This window comes from Sarcophilus harrisii, chromosome 1 (genome assembly GCF_902635505.1).
Source record: "Sarcophilus harrisii chromosome 1, mSarHar1.11, whole genome shotgun sequence".
Lineage (NCBI taxonomy): Eukaryota > Metazoa > Chordata > Mammalia > Dasyuromorphia > Dasyuridae > Sarcophilus > Sarcophilus harrisii.
This window is the reverse complement of record NC_045426.1, coordinates 389,706,139-389,726,051: the sequence shown is the minus strand read 5'-3', so window position 1 is coordinate 389,726,051 and position 19,913 is coordinate 389,706,139. Positions and strand designations below refer to the sequence as shown.

The 19,913-nt window shown below is 33.1% G+C and overlaps 1 pseudogene; it reads left to right on the top strand.

The window, feature by feature from the left end:
- LOC105749282 overlaps positions 1-9,730 on the top strand; it is a 140,833-nt pseudogene extending 131,103 nt beyond the window's left edge.
- Positions 9,731-19,913: the final 10,183 nt, after the last annotated feature.

Here is a 19,913-nt window from a genome sequence, read left to right as displayed (position 1 = left end):
ATATATCCACTTTCCACTCAAATAAAGTCAAATCTAAACAATTGGAAAAATATTAAGTGCTCTTGGATAGGGCAAGCTAATATAATAAAGGTGACGATAGTACTTAAACTAATCTATTTATTTAGTGCTATACTAATCAAACTCCCAAAAAACAATTTTAATGACCTAGAAAAAATAACAACAAAATTCATATGGAAGAACAATAAGTCAAGAATTTTAAGGGAACTAATGAAAAAACAATCAAATGAAGTTGGCCTAACTGTACCTGATCTAAAACTATATTATAAAGCAGTGGTAACCAAAAACATTTGGTATTGACTAAAAAATAGACTAGTTGATCAGTGGAATAGATTAGGTTCACAGGACAAAATAGTCAATAACTATAGCAATCTAGTGTTTGACAAACCCAAAGATCCCAACTTTTGGGATAAGAATTCGCTATTTGACAAAAACTGCTGGGAAAACTAGAAATTAGTATGGCAGAAACTAGGCATGGACCAACACTTAACACCATACACCAAGATAAGATCAGAATAGGTTCATTATTTAGGCATAAAGAACTAGATTGTAAAATAAATTAGAAGTACATAGGATAGTGTTCCTCTCAGACTTGTGAAGGAGGAAGGAATTTGTGACTATAGAAGAGCCAGAGATCATTACTGATCACAAAATATAAAATTTTGATTATATCAAGTTAAAAAGCTTTTGTACAAACAAAACTAATGCAGACAAGATTAGAAAGGAAGCATTAAATTAGGAAACTATTTTTATAGTTAAAGTTTCTGATAAAGGCTTCATTTCCAAAATATATAGAGAATTGACTCAAATTTCTAAGAAATAAAGCCATTCTCCAACTGATAAATGGTCAAAGGATATGAACAGATAATTTTCAGATGATGAAATTGAAACTATTTCTACTCATATGAAAAGGTGTTCCAAATCACTACTGATCAGAGAAATGCAAAGTAAGACAACTCTGAGATACCACTACACCCCTGTCAGATTGGCTAAGATGACTGGAAAAGATAATGACGAATGTTGGATGTGGGAAAACTGGAACACTGATGCATTGTTTGTGGAGTTGTGAATGGATCCAACCATTCTGGAGAGCAATTTGGAACTATGCTCAAAAAGTTATCAAACTGTGCATACCCTTTGATCCAGCAGTATTGCTACTGGGCTTATATCCCAAAGATATATTAAGAAAGGATAGGCACCTGTATGTGCCAAAAATGTTTGTGGCAGCTCTTTTTGTAGTGACTATAAACTGGAAATTGAATGGATGCCCTTCAATTGGAGTATGGCTGGGCAAATTATGTTATATGAATGTTATGGATATTATTGTTCTGTAAGAAATGACCAGCAGAATGAATACAGAGAGGCTTGGAGAGACTTACATGAACTGATGCTAAATGAAATGAGCAGAACCAGGAGATCATTATGCACTTCAACAACAATACTATATATGAGGATCAATTCTGATGGAAGTGGATATCTTTGGCAATGAGAAGATCCAATTAAGTTCCAATTGATCAGTGATGAAAAGAATCAGCTACAACCAGAGAAAGAATACTAGGAAATGATGTGGACTGCTTGCATTTTTGTTATTCTTCCTGGATTTTTCTAAATTTCTAAATCTGATTTTCCTTGTGCAACAAGAGAACTGTATAAATATGTACACTTATATTGTATTTAAGATATACTTTAACATGCTTAGCATATATAAGACTGCCTGACATCTAAGGTGGGAGTGGAGTGAACAAAGGGAAAATTTGGAACAGAAATTTTTGCAAGGGATAATGTTGAAAAATTACCCATGCATATGTTCTGCCAAAAAAAAAAAAAAAAGCTATAATAAAAAAAGAAAAAGAAAAAAAGAAAAATTACCCAAGCATATGTTTTGTAAATAAAAAGCTTTAATATAAAAAAAAATTCTTCTAGATTGTCCTTCACTTCTATATATTTTTCATTACAATCTATTTTTCTATCTTTTATTTCTTTGGTGAAATTTGCCATTGAAGAATTTATTTTTTTTTTATTTTGTCCATTATTTTTTTCTTAACAGGGCATAAATTCTGCTCTCAGAATTGTATTTCTCTTTTGAATAACTCAAAAACAATATTTCTATATCAAATTTTATGTTTCCACAAGGTTCTCTGTTTCATCAAATGTTGAATCATTTTTCTTTGCTTCATAGTATTTATTCATAGATGTGGATTATTTTATTAGATCTGGAGATCATATTTCCTTCTCTTTCCCCACCCCCTCCACCCCATGGATTCATCTACTTGCACACACACACACACACACCTAATTAGTGTACTATCTTCTTGTCCCATTCTCTGAACCACAAGTTCATAGTGTTGTCATATTGGTATTACAGATTGTCCACCCCAGCATAGCAAAATACTCTATTATTGCTACAGTTTTTTTTTTTTTTTTTTTTTTTAGTTTAGTTTAGTTTAGTTTTGTTTTGTTTTTTGCGCTGGCATTAGAAGTTCAGAATTTTTCACTGCTGGTGCTATGGGAGTTGTGGACCCTAGTTAGTTTTTATGCTTTAATGGCTTTTGTCACTTCCCATGTAAATTTCTGAAGCCTGCATCCAGTGTCTCAATAGCAATGGGAAACCCATGATGCTGGATTTTGTTGCAAATTCCAACTCATATGCTGGATAGCTGGGGTTCCTAAGGAAGCTTTGCTGTGGGATATTAGCTCAGGGAGAGTCATTGCCAGCTCATTGTTTTTGGTGTATAATTTCCTTTGTATTCTAAGTGTTCTAGATCTTGGAAAAAGTTAAAGCTGCTTTATCTTTAGTATATAATTTCTTTTTCTGGAGGGGTTTCAGAGGCTGTGGGAATCAGAAAAAAATTTCTAATACTTCATATTGTTCCTCACTTAATCTGGAAATGCTTCACCATAATAATTTGTTCTTATGGTTCCCTCTGACTGGAAACCCTTCTTTATTTTATTCCCCCTTTTCTGCTTCCTGAAATCTTATTTGTTTTCTATGAAGATTTCCCTAAATCCTTCCTAGAAAGAAAAAAAAAAGTTTTCTTCCCTCTCTATTCCCACACATTTTCATATTTTTTTAAGATTTGAAAACCAACATCATTAGGCCAGAAAATCTGGGCTGCCATCTGGGGGGGCCTGTTCTCCATTCCAGTTCTGAGGCCCACTTACTTGTACCATGTAATGCATTTATCTTTTTTCCCTTGTCCAGTCTCAGAGTTCTATCATCATGAAGCTCAAATCCCTGCCACCATGGTGGGGGAGGGGGGCAAAAAATATATATATAGAGAGAGAGAGTGTTTATATATATATATATATATATATATATATATATATATATATGTGTGTGTGTGTGTGTGTGTGTGTATACTCTATCTTCAGCCCAATTATAAATTACTAGGATAGTCAAATCCCAATAACCTTCTCCATACCATTATGCTTCAGGTGCCAAAAGTCCTACTTGTAGCATTAAGTGATTATACTTTGTATCATAATTATTTCTCTAATTTCCTGTTCCATTTACCATGCTACAAGATACATAAAAAAGACATTTCAAAGTGGTTGTCCTATTGAATATATAAGAGTAGAGACTACATCTCATTTAACTCTGTATTCCCGTATCACTTACCACCATGCCTTGAGTAGAGTAGTAATTTATGAAATGTTTGCTAAAATATGAATTGCAAAAAGAAATTAAATTCTATAGTTAAAAGGTAATACAAGAAAACTCTTGGGAGGGGAACCAAATGTCATTGCATCTAATTTGTTTTCATTGAAGCACCATGTGGCTTATTTGACCTTATTATGATAACATTTTTACTTTTAATTTGGAATAGAATAATAATGTTTTCTTTATGATGCCACTTACACTGGATATTTTACAGAGTCTTTGAACTTAGATCTTAAAGGTGTTCAAAGAAAAACAAAATTTACTCTGAGCCCTTATGTGTTAAACTACATTTTTACAGTTCATTTCCTTACATATTAATATTCCAGTTTCAAATAAGAACTGCTTTCTTAGATAAGCAATCTCTTCTGGAAGGCAAATGACATTATGTTCCTGTGCCTGTGGGTCAAATAGGGTAAAGTTAACAATATACTCACCTTATCATTTTTTTAAAAATATAGAATTCATATATATATATATATATATATATATATATATATATAGGCTTACTATGAGGTTTCTTCCTTCATGAAAAATTTGTAAAAGCAGCAAAAATGGTAAATGAGTTAGTTAGTTACCAGATCCTTCCTGGAATTATATACACCAATGAAACACTTCCTGATTAAGTGGCTGACACACTCTCTCTCTCTCTCTCTCTCTCTCTCTCTCTCTCTCTTTCTCTCTCTCTCTCTCTCTCTCTCTCTCTCTCTTTCTCTCTCTCTCTCTCTCTCTCTCTCTCTCTCTCTATATATATATATATATATATATACATATACACACACATATATTTCCCTTTGCTGTCATGGAAACAACTACAGACACTCTAATATAAAGAAACCAATAATCCTGTAGTGCACTGCACAAATCACTTCAGCAGTAGAGACAGAATCAACTTAGGCACAATAATAGTAGTAGCTTAGGGAAATATTACCTCACCCCCAGTCTAGAAGGTCATTGCTTTGAGGATTTGCTGGTGTAGTTCCTTGAGCAACTTCACTCTATGGAATGTGTAGAGTGCTGTGTTGATGGAAACATCTTTTATATTAAATTTTTCCATGCCCATTCAATACAGAAAGTGTTTCTTGAAACAAGAAATAAATCACATGCTTTCACCCTTGCTGGACAATCACTATTGAAGGAAAAATGTATTCTCTGGATATATACACATAAATACACATATGCACATACATATATGTTTATGTACAGATATACATATAAGCTTATAACATGCATGTGTGTGCATGCATATGTAGATATGAGGTTATAATATATGTTTGGTGCTCTATGTGTGGGGAGGGAAGATAGAATTTGTGTGTGTGTGTCTGTGTGTCTCTATATATGTGTCTCTATATGTATATCTGTGTGTGAGAGACACAGAGAGACAGAATGCAAGAGGCAATAAGAGAAGGGGGGGGGGAGGAGGAGAGAGAGGAAAAGAAGATGAGAGGGATCAGGGTATAGAGAGGGGAAAGGAGATGGAGAGGGGAGGGGGAAGGAGATAGAGAGAGGGAGCAAAAGGGGAAAGGGAGAAGGAGAGGGAGGATAAAGGGAAATGGAGAAGGAGAGGGAGAAGGGGGAGAGAAGGAGAGGGAGAGGGGGAAAGAGAAGGATGGGGAAGGGTGAGGAAGAGAAATAGAGAGGGCTAAAGGAAGAGGAAGAGAATAGAGAGAGGAAAAAAAGAAAGAGAAGCTGTGCTGTCTAGTCCTGGATAAATCATTTAAATCCTCAGTACCCTAATATATACAATAAAATAATGAATTACAGAGTTAAAAAAATCTATATTTCTAAGCATGGTATCCATACCTGTTGGTGAAATCATAGCTCTTGTTAAAAAATGTTATTCCTATATGTGATGTTGAAAGATCTCCAACTGATCAATGTTAAATGAAAGATAACATTAATCAAACAATTAATACATTAATTTTGAGTCATTTATTGTAAGCCTGGATTATTTTCATTGTCATTGGTATCTACTACTAAATGATAAAATGTTTTGTTTTTTGCATTATCATCCTTTCATTAGGAAACCATAGCCTGTCAACATTCTTATGATATGTACTATTAGAGAAGTAATTTCTTGAGAAAGTTTTCCTTCATCTTTTTATATTCCCTATGGTTTTCCTGGACAATTTTATTTTTCCCCATAATTGCAAATTCACTTCTCTATATAGCAAATCTAAATCTGTATCTCAAAATAACAGTTTTCTGTATCCCTTTCTTTAATAAAGAATAAGAGCTAGAGTTTGCCCATTGGGATGCTAAGTGTAGAGTCTGTTGGATCCTTCTCTTCCTAGTGTTCATATCTTGAAACAGGAAAAATGATGTTGCTGTCAAATTAAATAAATATTTCATCTGGAAAAAAATGATAAGTGGATTTCATGTAACCTTGGAGAAACTGAAGCAGAGTTTGTGGGAATCAGGCTTAATCCTTATAAGAACTGTTCATTTGATCTAATATGACTCTATATCATCTCTGCCTATATCTACATTTATATCCATACCTATATCTATGTCCATGTATACATCCACATCTGTATCTATATAAATCTCTCTCTATATATATACACATCTCTATGTCTATATATATTTAGCTACCTCTTTTTATTTACATTATAGAGGAGGGATCCTCAAACTACGACCTGTGGGCCAGATGCAGCAGCTGAGGATGATTATCCCCCTCACCCAGGGCTATGAAGTTTCTTTATTTAAAGGCCCACGAAACAAAGTTTTTGTTTTTACTATAGGCCGCCCCTCCAACAGTCTGAGGGACAGTGAACTGGCCCCCTATTATAAAAGTTTGAGGACCCTTATTATAGAGATTGGTTCTCTTTTTCCAAACAAAAATAACTGGCAATAAATTATTTCTTATCAGAGAAATGATTCACTGAATACTGGAAGTATTAAGTATAAAAGTGTGCTCAAAGAGTGAGGTAAAGTATAGTTTAGTCTCTGAGCTACCTCATAGAATACCATAATTACAATGGAAATCAAAGGAAAAAGAACTCTGATATATAAATTTTATCAGCAGCTAGGAGGTAGTGGATAGAATGGCAGTCTTGTAGTCAGGAAAACATCTTCCTGCATTCAAATCTGGACTTCAGACATTTAATAGATCATGGGTAAGTCATTTAACCATATTTGTCTTTTTTTTTGTTTTGTTTTGTTTGACTTTTTTCATGTATAAAATGAGCTGGAGAAGGAAATGATAATGTAGTAATGTAGTACATGACATCATGTTTTTTAATCTTTAGTTCCTATATTTGTATTTGCAAACATGATTACTATTCTTGTTATTTTTAATCCAATTGAAGCATAAACTATTGTTCTCCAATCCCTAATTTTAACTCTACACTATAGACTACACCATTTCAAGAGTATTATAAAAAGCAAATACTGGATTCTGTTTTGTAACACTAAACATTTATAACTACTGTGCTCTTCCATTTTCTGGGTGAGTTCATCCCCTTAACATTCAGGACAATTATTATAAATTTTGTATTTCCCTCTACCTTTTTCTTTCATCCTCTATTATTCCCAGAATAATCACCATCCCTCCATGTTATCAGGTCTTGTCACCCAGGTTATGCTTTTCTTTTTCTTTTAATTTTATTTCTTTTATTATAATAACTTTTTTATTGAAAGAACCCATGCCAGGATAATTTTTTACAACATTATCCCTTGCACTCACTTCTGTTCTGATTTTTCCCCTCTCTCCCTCTAGATGGCAAGCAGTACTATATATGTTGAATATGTCGCAATATATCCTAGATACAATATATGTGTGCAGAACCAAACAGTTCTCTTGTTGCACAGGGAGAATTGGATTCAGAAGGTAAAAATAACCCGGGAAGAAAAACAAAAATGCAAACAGTTTACATTCATTTCCTATTACTTTCTTTGGGTTTGGTCTTTTATCATTGATCAATGAAACTAATTGGTCTCTTTGTAAAAAATCCCTTTCATCGTTATCTTCATGTACGTTATTAGGTATATAAGTCTTTGGTTCTGCTCATTTCATTAGCGTCAGTTCAGAATTCTCAACCTCTCTGTATTCATCCTGCTGGTCATTCCTTACAGAACAATAATATTCCAAACATTCATATACCACAATTTACCCAACCATTCTTAAGAAGGGGCATCCATTCATTTTCCAGTTTCTACCACTACAAACGGGCTACCACAAACAGGCACATATAGGTCCTTTCCCTTCTTTGTATCTCCTTGGGTATAAAATAGTACACTGCTGGGTAAAAGGGGTATGCACAGTTTGATAACTTTTGGGCTTTCCAGATTGCTCTCAGAATGGTTGGATTTTTCAACTCCAAACAATATCAGTGTCCCAGTTTTCCATTCCCTCAACATTCATTTTACTTTTTCCTGTCATCTTCCAACCAGGTGTGTAGTGTATCTCAGGTTATTTAATTTGCATTTCTCTGATTAATAGTGATTTGGAACACTTTCATATAGTGGTAATGTTTTCAATTTCATCATCTGAAAATTGTCTTTAATCCCTTTGACCATTTATCAATTGGATAATGGCGATTTCTTATAAATTAAGGTCAATTATCTATATATTTTGGAAATGAGGCCATGAACCTTTAACTGTGAAGATGTTTTCCCAGTTTGTTTGCTTCCCTTCTAATCTTGTTTGCATTAGTTTTGTTTGTACAAAAAGCTTTTCAATTTGATGTAATCAAAATTTTCTATTTTTGATCAATAATGGTCTCTAGTTCATCTTTGGACAAATTTCTTCCTCCTCCACAGGTCAGAGATAAACCTATGTTCCTCTAAGTTGTTATAATCTCGTTCTTTATGCAAAATCATGGACCCATTTTTGATCTTATCTTGTATCGATTTTGGTGGGTCCATACCTAATTCTCCTCTTTTCCAGTTATCCCAGAAGTTTTTGTAAATAATGAATTCTTATCCCAAAGTTAGGATCTTTGGGTTTTTCAACACTAATTTTAATTGCTATTCTGTTTGTGAACCTAACCTTTCCACTGATCCAACTAATCATTTCTTAAATCCCAAAATGGTTTTTGACTGTTGCTTTATAATATGTTTTAGATCGGTACACTAACCACCTTCAATTTTTTCATTAACCTTAGTTTTAACCATTATTCCATATGAATTTTTTTTATTTTTTCTAGATCATTAAAATATTTTTTGAATCTGTTGTTACACTAAAAAATAGTTAGTTTAATATTGTCATCTTTATTATATTCCGGCCTATCAAGGTATTTAATATTTTTCCAGTTATTTAAGTCTAACTCTCTTTTTGGAAAGTTTTTGTAATTTTGCTCTATAATTCCTGACTTTCCTTTGGTGATTCCCAAATGTTTTATGCTTTGACAGTTATTTTTGAATGGAATTTCTCTTTATACCTTTTGTTGGATTTTGTTGATGATGTATAAAATCTGGGTTTTGGAATTTGTTTTTATACCCTCAACTTTCTAAAATTATGAATTATTTCTAACACCTTTTTTATTTTCGGGGTTCTCTGGGTATACCATCTATCATCTGCATAAATGATGTTTGATTTTTCTCATTGCCTTTTTTAAATTCCTTTAATCTCTTTCTAACTCTTATTCCAAAGGCTAGTGTTTCTTTAAAATATTGAATAATAATGGTGATGTGGGCAACCTTGCTTCCTCCAATTTTACGGGGAAATGTTCCCAATTTTTATTGCATATGATGGTTACTGGGTTTTAAAATACTTCTGACTATTTTGAAAAATCCAATTCCTATACTCTCAAGTGTTTTATTAGGAATGGATGTTGGATTTTATCAAATGCTTTTCTACATTTTTTTGATCCTTATGGTTTTTTGTTTGGTTATTATTAGTAATTTGCTAATAGTTTTTCTTAATTTGAACCAGCCCCATTCCTGGGTATAAATCCACGGTCATATGTATTACCCTGGGGATGACTTTCTGTAATCTTTTTGATAATATTTTGTTTTTAGATTTTAGCATCAATTTTTGAATATTGGTCTTAATTTTCTTTCTCTGCTTTCAGCCACCTGCTTTATATTAGTACCATGTCTGTGCCATAAAAGGGGTTTGGTGGGAACTCCCTTAATCCCTATTTTTTCAAATGTTTATGTACCAGTTAATTGTACTTTTTAAATGTTTGGTAAATTCACATGTAAATCCATCTGGTCCTGGAATTTTTCTTAGGGGTTGGTTAATACTTTTTATTTCTTTTTCTAAAAATTGGACTGTTTGGATATTTACTTTTTCCTCTGTTAATCTGGGCAAGCTATATTTTTGAAGGTATTCTTCCATTTCATTTAAGTTGTTGAATTTATTGCCATAAAATTGGGCAAAGTAATTCCTAATTATTGCTCTAATTTCCTCTTTGTTAGTGGCAAGTTCTCCATTTTCATTTTTAAGACTAACAATTTGATTTTCCTCTTTCCTTTTTTTAATCAGATTTACTAAGGGTTTGTCTATTTTGTTGGTTTTTTCATAGAATCAAATCTTAGTTTTATTAATTAATTCAATAGTTTTTTTTTTTACTTTCAATTTTATTGATCTCTCCTTTTATTTTTAGAATTTCAAGTTTAGTGTTTGACTGGGTGTTTTTAATTTGTTCCTTTTCTAACATTTTTAGTTCCAATTCATTAACTTTCTCTTTCTCTATTTTATGTAAGTAGGCCTCTAGAGATATGAAATTCCCCCTTATTACCACTTTGGCTGCATCCCACACATTTTGGTACGATGTCTCATTATTATCGTTTTCTTGGGTGAAGTTATTAATTATGTCTATGATTTGCTGTTTCACCCAATCATTCTTTAGTATGAGATTATTTAGTTTCCAATTATTTTTTGGTCTATTTTCCCCTGGCTTTTTGCTCAATGTAATTTTTATTGCATCGTGGTCTGAAAAGGATACATTTACTGTTTCTGCCTTACTGCATTTGAGTTTGAGGTTTTTATGTCCTAATATATGGTCTATTTTTGTATAGGTTCCATGAACTGCTGAAAAGAAAGTGTACTCCTTTCTGTCTCCATTTCGTTTTCTCCAGAGATCTATCATATCTAACTTTTCTAGTATTCTATTTACCTCTTTGACTTCTTTCTTATTTATTTTGTGGTTTGATCTATCTAATTCTCAGACTGCAAGGTTGAGATCTCCCACTATTATAGTTTTGTTGTCTATTTCTTCTTGCAGCTCTCTTAATTTCTCTTTTAAGAATTTAGATGCTGCACCACTTGGTGCATATATGTTTAATATTGATACTGCTTCATTATCTATGCTAACCTTTAGCAAGATATAGTGCCCTTCCTTATCTCTTTTAATTAGATCAATTTTTGTTTTTCTTGATCTGAGATCAGGAGGGCTACCTCTGCTTTTTTGACTTCACCTGAACCATAGTAGATTTTGCTCTAACCTTTTATCTTTACTCTGCATGTATCTCCCTGCTTCAGGTGTGTTTCATGTAAACAATATATTGTAGGATTCTGGCTTTTAATCCATTCTGCTAACTGCTTCCTCTTTATGGGGGAGTTTACCCCGTTCACATTTATGGTTAAAATGACCAATTCTGTATTACTTGCCATCTTGTTAACTCTTGTTTATGCTTTTCACCCTTCTTTCCCCCTTCCCCCGTCCCAGTGTTAAACTTGTGAGCAACATTTGCTTCTCACAGACCTCCCTTTTTAGTATCCTTCCTCCCCCATCTTAGAGTTCCTCCCCCTATCTTACTCCTTTCCCTCACAGTTTCTGTATTCCCTTCTGCTTAACTTATTCCTTCCCTTTTCACTTTTCCCTTCTCACTTTTCAATGAGGTGGAAGAAGTTTCACCACAAATTGAATATGTCTACAATTTTTCTCTTAAAGCCAATTCTGATGGCATCATTTCAGAAAGTCCAATAATCCTCAGATTATCTCTCCTCATTCTCTTTTCATGGTCTGTTGTTTTCCAAGTAGGTATTTAACATTTTTCTATTTTTCTTTTTTTTTTTTTTTTGTTGACTTTGCTTGATTGATTCTTGATGTCTCAACTAATCATTCATTTCTACTTGTTTAGTTCTGATTTTTAATGAGGTATTTTCTTCATTAGCTTTTTTATTTCTTTTTGTATATGTCCAATTGAGTTTTTCAGTGAGTTGCTTTGCTCTATGGAATTTTTTTCCCTTTCACTAATTTTTTTAATGAGTTATTTTCTTTTCCCAATTCACAAATCCTACTTTCCTGGGAGTTCTTTACCTTTTCCAATTCACAAATTTTGTTTCTCTTCAGTCTCTGGGAGTTCTTTATCTTTTCCAGTTCGCATTTCAGAAAGCTGTTTTCTTTTTCCACTTTATCAAATTTTTCAAGTGAATTATGTGCCTTTTCTGTACTCTCTTGAAGAGCTTCTCTTTCCTTTCCCCATTTTTCTTCTAGCTCTCTTTTAAGATATTTTATAATTTCTTCTAGGAGAGCCTTGTGTGATGGGAATCAGGTTACATCCCCCTTTGGGGTTTCATGTGGAGACTGTCTGCTGTTAGTCTCCTTGGGGTTGAAAACTTGCTCTCTTTCTGTATAGAAGCTATGGATAGTTAGTGTAGGTTTGGATTTTTTACTCACTTTTTTTTTAAAGCCCTTAAGGTCTGCCTTCAGGGAAAGGAGGTTACCAGCTTTTTCTGTAGAACAGGAATACATAGATGGACAGTAGCTGGCCTGCAAACTGGCTGCTAAGAGCAGCTAAGCTGTGAAAATGCCCTTGGAAGAGCCCTGCATTGAAAGTGCCACTGCTCTTGGAAAAGTGGCCACACTGCACAAGTACTACTGCCTTGGGAAGAGCCCCAGTGTGTGGATAAATGGCTGTCCTGGAAAGAGCTTACCAGAAGTGTTTCTACCCTGGGAAGCACAGGCTGCAGAAGTTCTATGCTGTGCAGATTTGTGGCTGCCCAGGGAAAGAACCCCCCTGGTGATCAGAGGTATGACTGCCCCAGGCAAAAGCCCCATGCTGCAGAATAGGACTGCACAGCTGTGCTGTGGTCTGTGCTCAGTCACTTCCAATGTTGGCTGGGTGCAGCCAGATCTTGTTTGATTCTGTTGGTTTTTTTGCAGAACACTTTAACTTTGGTTTTAACTTCTCTGCTGATCTACTGTTTTACAACTAAAGCAGAGCAGCCAACCTGTGGTAGAGTCCTCCCTGCAAATTTTCCACCTGCAAGATCGCCTACACCCTGGTCCACTCAGTGACCTAGATTCTGGTTCTGTCTCCCTGCCTGTGCTGGCCTGCTCCTGCCAATCAGGACAAACCTTTTCTGGCAATCTTCCAGATTATCTTTGGCTGGTAGTCTGTTGTACTCTCAATATTTGTGTATTTCACCAGTCAAGCACTATTTCTGAGGCTGAATTTCGTAATTAGTAGTGAGGGTAGAAGGGAAGCTTACAATGGCACATGTGTCTTCTCTGCCATCTTGGCTCTGCCCACCCTGGCCAGTATCTTTGAAGAAATTGTCAAGGAAAACTTCCTTGATATCCTTGAAGCAGGTGGTGAAATAGGCATTGGAAGATTCCACTGATCACTTCAGTAAAATATCCCAAAACAAAAATTCCAAGGAACATTAAGGTTCAAATCTTGCTTTTGATGCTTAGTTGATGTATATATTCGCTTATTCTCCCAATTACATAGGGAATTTCATTGGAATTAATTACACAAGCTATAGAAAATTGAGACTTTAAACTCTTGAAGGAAGTTATTACAAGATTACATAAGAGGAGTTTCTCATGCTGATGAAAACACAGATCCTTTACCTAGAAAGATAGAAAAATGTATTATTATGTATTCATTGGGGGAAAAAAAGTCTTACAGTTAGGGTAAAGAAATAGAAACAATGATTGCCAGATTTGGGAGGAATTTTAAAATTGTTTTAAATGAGATAATGTATCTTAGAATTCTAAATCTTATGGCACTATCATTTCAAAGGGTAAATCAGCTACTTTAACGTTTTTTAAATGATGAAAAATCAAGATTCAGAGGTAATTTGTAATGGGCTGAAACTGAGCAGATGCACTGAGGTTCGGACAAGCAAGTACTTAAGGCTAATTACCAACTGGACAATATTCTATTAGTATTTGCTTGGAAAATCGCCCACCCCACCATTCTGTGCTGGCTCGATCTGTTGGCCTATAGAGAGATTTGGAGGAGGGAAAAAAAGGTGGAGTAGGACAAGCAAGTGTGACTCTGGGCGGTAGAAGAAAGAGAAGATTCCTGTGGCCATTTTCTCTCCTCTCCCTTCGCCAAAGAATAAAGATCAAGGACTTTTGCTTATCCTGACTCTGGATAATTCTAAAATATCCAAGGTGCTAACATGGTCTTCACAGTAATGAACTTTTCTAAGGTTTATTCAGTTGTTAAACCAATATTTGAATCTCACTTTTCCTCAAAGCATTTATCACATATTAGGACATAACTTATGGTAAGAGAAATAATCCCTATGTGTCAATGAGTTATTTTCATAATGTATTCTACTTTTCAAATCCTAATATTTTTATCAGTTCGTGGAAATGTTTAACATATTGCATCAGAATTCTTAGTGTCTGTGCATGTTTAAGCAGTTCTGGAGCTACAACTACATATTCTAAGGAAAATGGTTCCCAGAGCCATATGACCACCATCTTTTTGTATGACCAATGATAATGATTTACCTTCTCAACAATGAGATAATGATGAATCTATAGGTTATGTAACTGAATAGAGATATAACACTGATTTTTGCTGAAAATGTAGGAATGCTTCTTAGAAAGTAACTGTTTATGTATTGAAACATGTTTGTTAGGGACTTACTGTAACTTTATCTTTGGTTATATGTCATGAATTTTTTTTTTTTATAATGAAGACTTTTGATCACTTAATAAAGTCTCCTCAATTAATCTAAGATACCATATAATTATCATAGTAATTATAATAATTAGTAACAATGCTGACAATTATATGGAACTTTAACATAAGTAAGATTTTTATATATGTTATAAAATTGGATCTTCAGAATAACACTGTGAAATAAGTATGGTTATCATCATTTTGCAAAATAGGAAATTGAGACTTACGAAGATCCAATGGCTTACTTCATAATCACAAAGCTATCAAATGTCAGAATAGGATCTGAAACCAGTATTCTCTTGATTTGAACTCCAGAATTCTTCCCTTTACTTCTCTCTATATAGATATTACTTCTCTATATATAGATATCATGGTACCCAAAATATTTTGTAATGAGAATCTACCTTTGAATTTCTCCTATACCATCAATAATATAAATTTGGCCTTGGAGAACTGGTATCAAATCCTAGATCTGTCATCTTATTTATCAGCTACAGAAACTTGGGCAAGTTTTTTCTTTTTCAATGCATCTTTGAGACTCAATTTATCTGTGAAATGAAGGAATTAGATTCATTGGTTTCTAAATCCCATTATCATTTTAAATTCTCTGATCCCATAATGGAGATAAAAAGAGAAGGACTTCTACACTTATTTTATTGGTTACCTTTATACAGGTGGAAGTCATAGCCAGAAAGAAATGTTGGACATAAGAATCCTTATAATCTTAATAAAATTTCCCCAGGCCAACTTTTTCTGTACTTTGATTGCAAAGCAACTTTATAAGACCAGTGATCAGTCTATTTCTCATAATCAATTGTCTATGAACCACCAAATATTATAATTAAATTTATGGGTTTCTCTAATTCATATTTTGGATGCTATATGTTACAATGAATTGTTATAGTTCAACAAATCTTTATAAGCATCAAGAATGGATAGAAAACTGTATGAAGTCATAACAGAGATAAAATTAAGATAAGGTCTCAGTAAATTCAGTCTCACTAAATTTACGGTCTTCAAAAACATATAAACACACATAACTATTTTATATATTTATTTATTCATAATATGAGAGCATTATAGAACTGTGTTAAATTTCTGAGTTTTTCTTAGAGGAATTATCATTTTAATGAAAGGCTAAAGGACAGGTAGAAAAACATCCCATGGAGGAAAAAGAAAGGAAAAGAAATGTAAAGAAAAGCTTAGAGTCAGAAAAGCAGATATCAAGTTTTATTATTTTAAAATTTGTCATTATTTAAAATTTAAAGTTATAAGAATTTCTTCATTTATTCATTCAATAGATATTTATTATCTCCTATGTCCTATCTGGGAAAGACATTGAGTTAGATCCAGTGACTGATTGAACTAATCATTATTATTATTATTTAAATTGTACATTAATGTTTACATGTTTTATATATCATTGATCATCAATTTTCTCAAAATTCTGGGAGGCAGGGGCCTTAGCTCTCTTTTAAAGATGAGGAAGCTGAATATGAGAGAGCTTAAGCAACTTGTCCAGCATCATAAAAGTAGCAAGTATATCTTTGACAAGTTTTTTGGAATCAAAAAACTTTTGGAATCAAGTTTTCCTTTCTTAAAACCTAATGAAACTCCATGCCACCTAATTGAATAAAACTGGAATATTGCCATCTCATAAAACTGAGATACTCTTGGTCACAGTTACCTAATTTTTTAAATGAATATTTTACCCAGAAAAATACTAAAGCAATTTAATCAAATTGTGATCACATTCTATTATATATACAGTTCTCTCTTGATATTACATGAAATTTATTTTGCTTCTTGCTTGCTATAATACCTAGAAATTCTACTTGGCTGATGTTACCTTATTTTCTCCCTAAACCACCCCCAACTAGCAGTTAGAAGAATTAATTTTTCTGTGAAGTAATATATAGTAGTAAAAGTAGCAAAGCCTCAGCTGAGGAAGAGAGTTGCAGATGATTTTCATACTTGTTTAACATATTTATATCCCATTTAAACTTCATTATATGTTTTGTGCATGTTTTTGATTCTGTTTGCTGTACTTCCTTCTCTCATCTTACAATCAAGAATCTTAATAAAGCCAGGGGAATCTGACCACTGCTAAAGTAAGGAAAACTGATACATGCCAAGGAAGAAATTCTCTTTGGTTTGTTACTGTCATTCTTTCCAAATTTTCTTGCAAACTTCTATTGTGGGCCTGTCCTCTTTCTATTGAGTGAAATGGCTGCAACTGCTCTAACATTAGGATCAATATCCAAACCATTATGTTGGCAAAAGAGGCAGCAAATCACATTTACGTGGATAGTCAGCCTCATTATTATAAGCAGATGGCAGTCCTTGCACTACAATGCAGCCCCCAAAAGACTGACATTATTTCAAATTAAAATCTATAATGCTAATACACATCTCCCAGTCTTTGTGCAGGCCTGAGTGCATTAATCTTCAGAATGATTTGCTGATGTGTATGCTGCTGTAGGTGTTTTCACATGAGTGGAGCTAAAAGGAGAGCTTTTAACTGAGAATGGCTCACATTTATTCATACAGATTGATAAAAGCTAACACACAATTTTCTTTACTAGTAGCTTCCTAATAGGAATTAATGGGACATTTTAAAAAGAAAATTCCAAATTCTTAGACTCCAGAAAGAAATGCACCTAAAGAAGAAAAATAATGCCATGCCCCTGTGCCTTATACAACTTCATTATATCATTATATTAATTTAAAACATTTCAGTAAACCTTTTATTAGCCATATGAGTCATGGAAAAAACTACATTTACAGATCTGTGCAATGAATGAAGTATAACAATTAAAAACAGAGCCTTCATTTTTAAAGTGTTTTCATAAGCACTCCTGGATTTCACTTGTCAAAGTGAAATAGAAAAGAAAAAAAAAGGAAGGGTAATGAGGGGAAGGATTGGATGGTGTCATGACAAAATCAGTGATGAGACTAGAAACTATGGCTTCAAGGTTTTTCACTGTATAAATATATATGAATGTACACACATACTTATATCTGTGGTATACATTTACATATATATATATATATTTATATGTATATAAATGTTTATTCCTCTAAAAGTAATATGGTAATGCCATAGGTTCAGTATTTAATCAAAAGAACATATGATGATTTGTTGAAATCATGACGAATTTTCCAATTGTCCAAAAGCCTAAAATGAGACAGAGGGATTAAACACAAGAACATGTATAAATTGTAGATAGATATATTTTAGAGGTAGATGTATAACAAAAATAATACTTTGTGTATAGTATTTCATAATCTACAAAGTATATGGCACAAATTAATATCCACAATTTGCAACTATACTTTCCCCCTAATAATTTAAGAATAGTAACAAAGCCAATTTAAGTACAAAAAAATTCATAGGAATGAATACTTATTGACTACTTACTTTATTATAATTCACATAAGTGGATTAAGATGTGGTTACTCTGGTAACAGAACTCCATATACAAGGGACATCTTTCAGGACATAGGGCCATGTATTTTATTTCTTGTAATCAACCCAATAAAATGGCAACTGGATGATAAGAAATAGACATTAGTATGAACAGATCATCTACAATGTTTGTACCCCAACAATAAGATTTCATGAACTAAAACATTTTATGACAAAACTGTATTATTAACTCAATGAGTTAAAAGAAGATTTTTGAAAACAAAGAAACATAAAAACAACCACAAAGACCCTCTGCTACTTAAAACATAAATGTAACCAAAAGAAAACTGACAAAAGTCTCTCTGATAGTGGAGGAAAATAACCATCACAAAGCCCAAAAAATTTACCTCATAAGAGAGACTGGGAAACAACCCCAGGCTGAAACCTATTGACTGAGAATACTATGCCAAATTAGTTTACTGGTAACAAGCATGGTCATATGGTTTCCTTTGGCAACTTTCAGTTCTTCCTAGGCTGTAACCACAGTAGAATAGAAGCAACAATGGCAGAAAGGGTGGTAGGTTGGTAGAAACAACTAGTAGAGACAGTGAAATGGATATTAGAAGTTTAGTAATCCAATCATTTTATAGATAAGAGGGCCAGAGAGGCTAAGTGATTTGTGTAAGATTCTATAATCAATTAGTGCCAAAAAAGAAAAAAAAAAAGAGGATTGAAAACTAGAATCATTTTTTTTTCTTTTAGAGAAATGCTTTCTAAATCTCAGGTTGCATTCCCAAAGTAAAGAATAGTAAATATTTTATTGAAATAACCTGAGAAATTTATCTTAGACCCTATATTGGATATTTTTATCAGTTCCTTGAAGGAAGTTTTGCAAAATCAACTTACCAAAATTTAGAGGAGAAGGGATAATGTGAAACTTAGAGAGATAGCTAACACAAAATCAGGGTATAAAAATAATTTAATTGTCTTGAAGTGAGGGCTAAAAAATGAGAGAATTTTAAAAGGAATAAATGTAATATTACATACTTGGGTTTTAGAAACCAAATTTGAAAGATAATAGTATCTATGGAAAAGATCTATCACTTTACAGTTCTACAATCTCAAAATGTGTTAAAAATAAGACATAGTAACAAAAAAAGAAAAAGAACTCTATGTTGGATTGAATAAATTTAGGAATAATGGAATTAATGAAGAGAAGAAAGCATCCTCTGTACTCTTCAAATCCCAGTTTGCTTTCAATTCGCATTTTAGGAAGGTAGTAGAAAACATTCAAAATGAAAAGAAGAAAACTAGGAAGTTAATAACTCAAGATAGAACTAGAGCACATGCCATATGAGTATTTGTTAAAGGAACTTTGGACAATTATTTTGAAGAAGAAAAACTTTAAAGGAGCATGTTAGTTGTTTTCAGTGATTCCAAAGTAAAATAGAATTAGAAGAAACGAGTGGAAGTATTTGAGAATCAGATTTTGGTTCTACATGAAGAAAAACATTTGTAAAACTGGAATCAGCTGGCTCAGAAAATGAATTTTCCATCAGAAGAAAACTTCAAATGAAGGCCATTTCCATTGTTTGTTGTACAATTTATGACAGTATTCATTGTCAGATATAGATTGGATTAGGTGAGCTCTAAGATCTCTTCATCTTTTGAATTTCTATAATAAAGCTAACATTGAAGTATATTCAGTTTGCTGTGTTTAATAGGCAGTTAGGTGACACAGTAAACAGAGTACTGGACTTTGATTCACAAGAACTTCATTTTAAATCTGGAATCTGATTCTTATTAGTTGCATTTCCTTGGGAAAATCACTTCGATACTTTCTACCTCAGTTTCTTCACTTTTTAAAAATGGGAATATTAATAGCACCAACCTCCCAGGATTGTTTTGATAATAAAATGAAATAATATTTATAAAGAAATTTTCAAACTTTAAAGTGGTATATGTATTCAAACTATCATCATCGTCACCAATACTGCTATTTTTTTT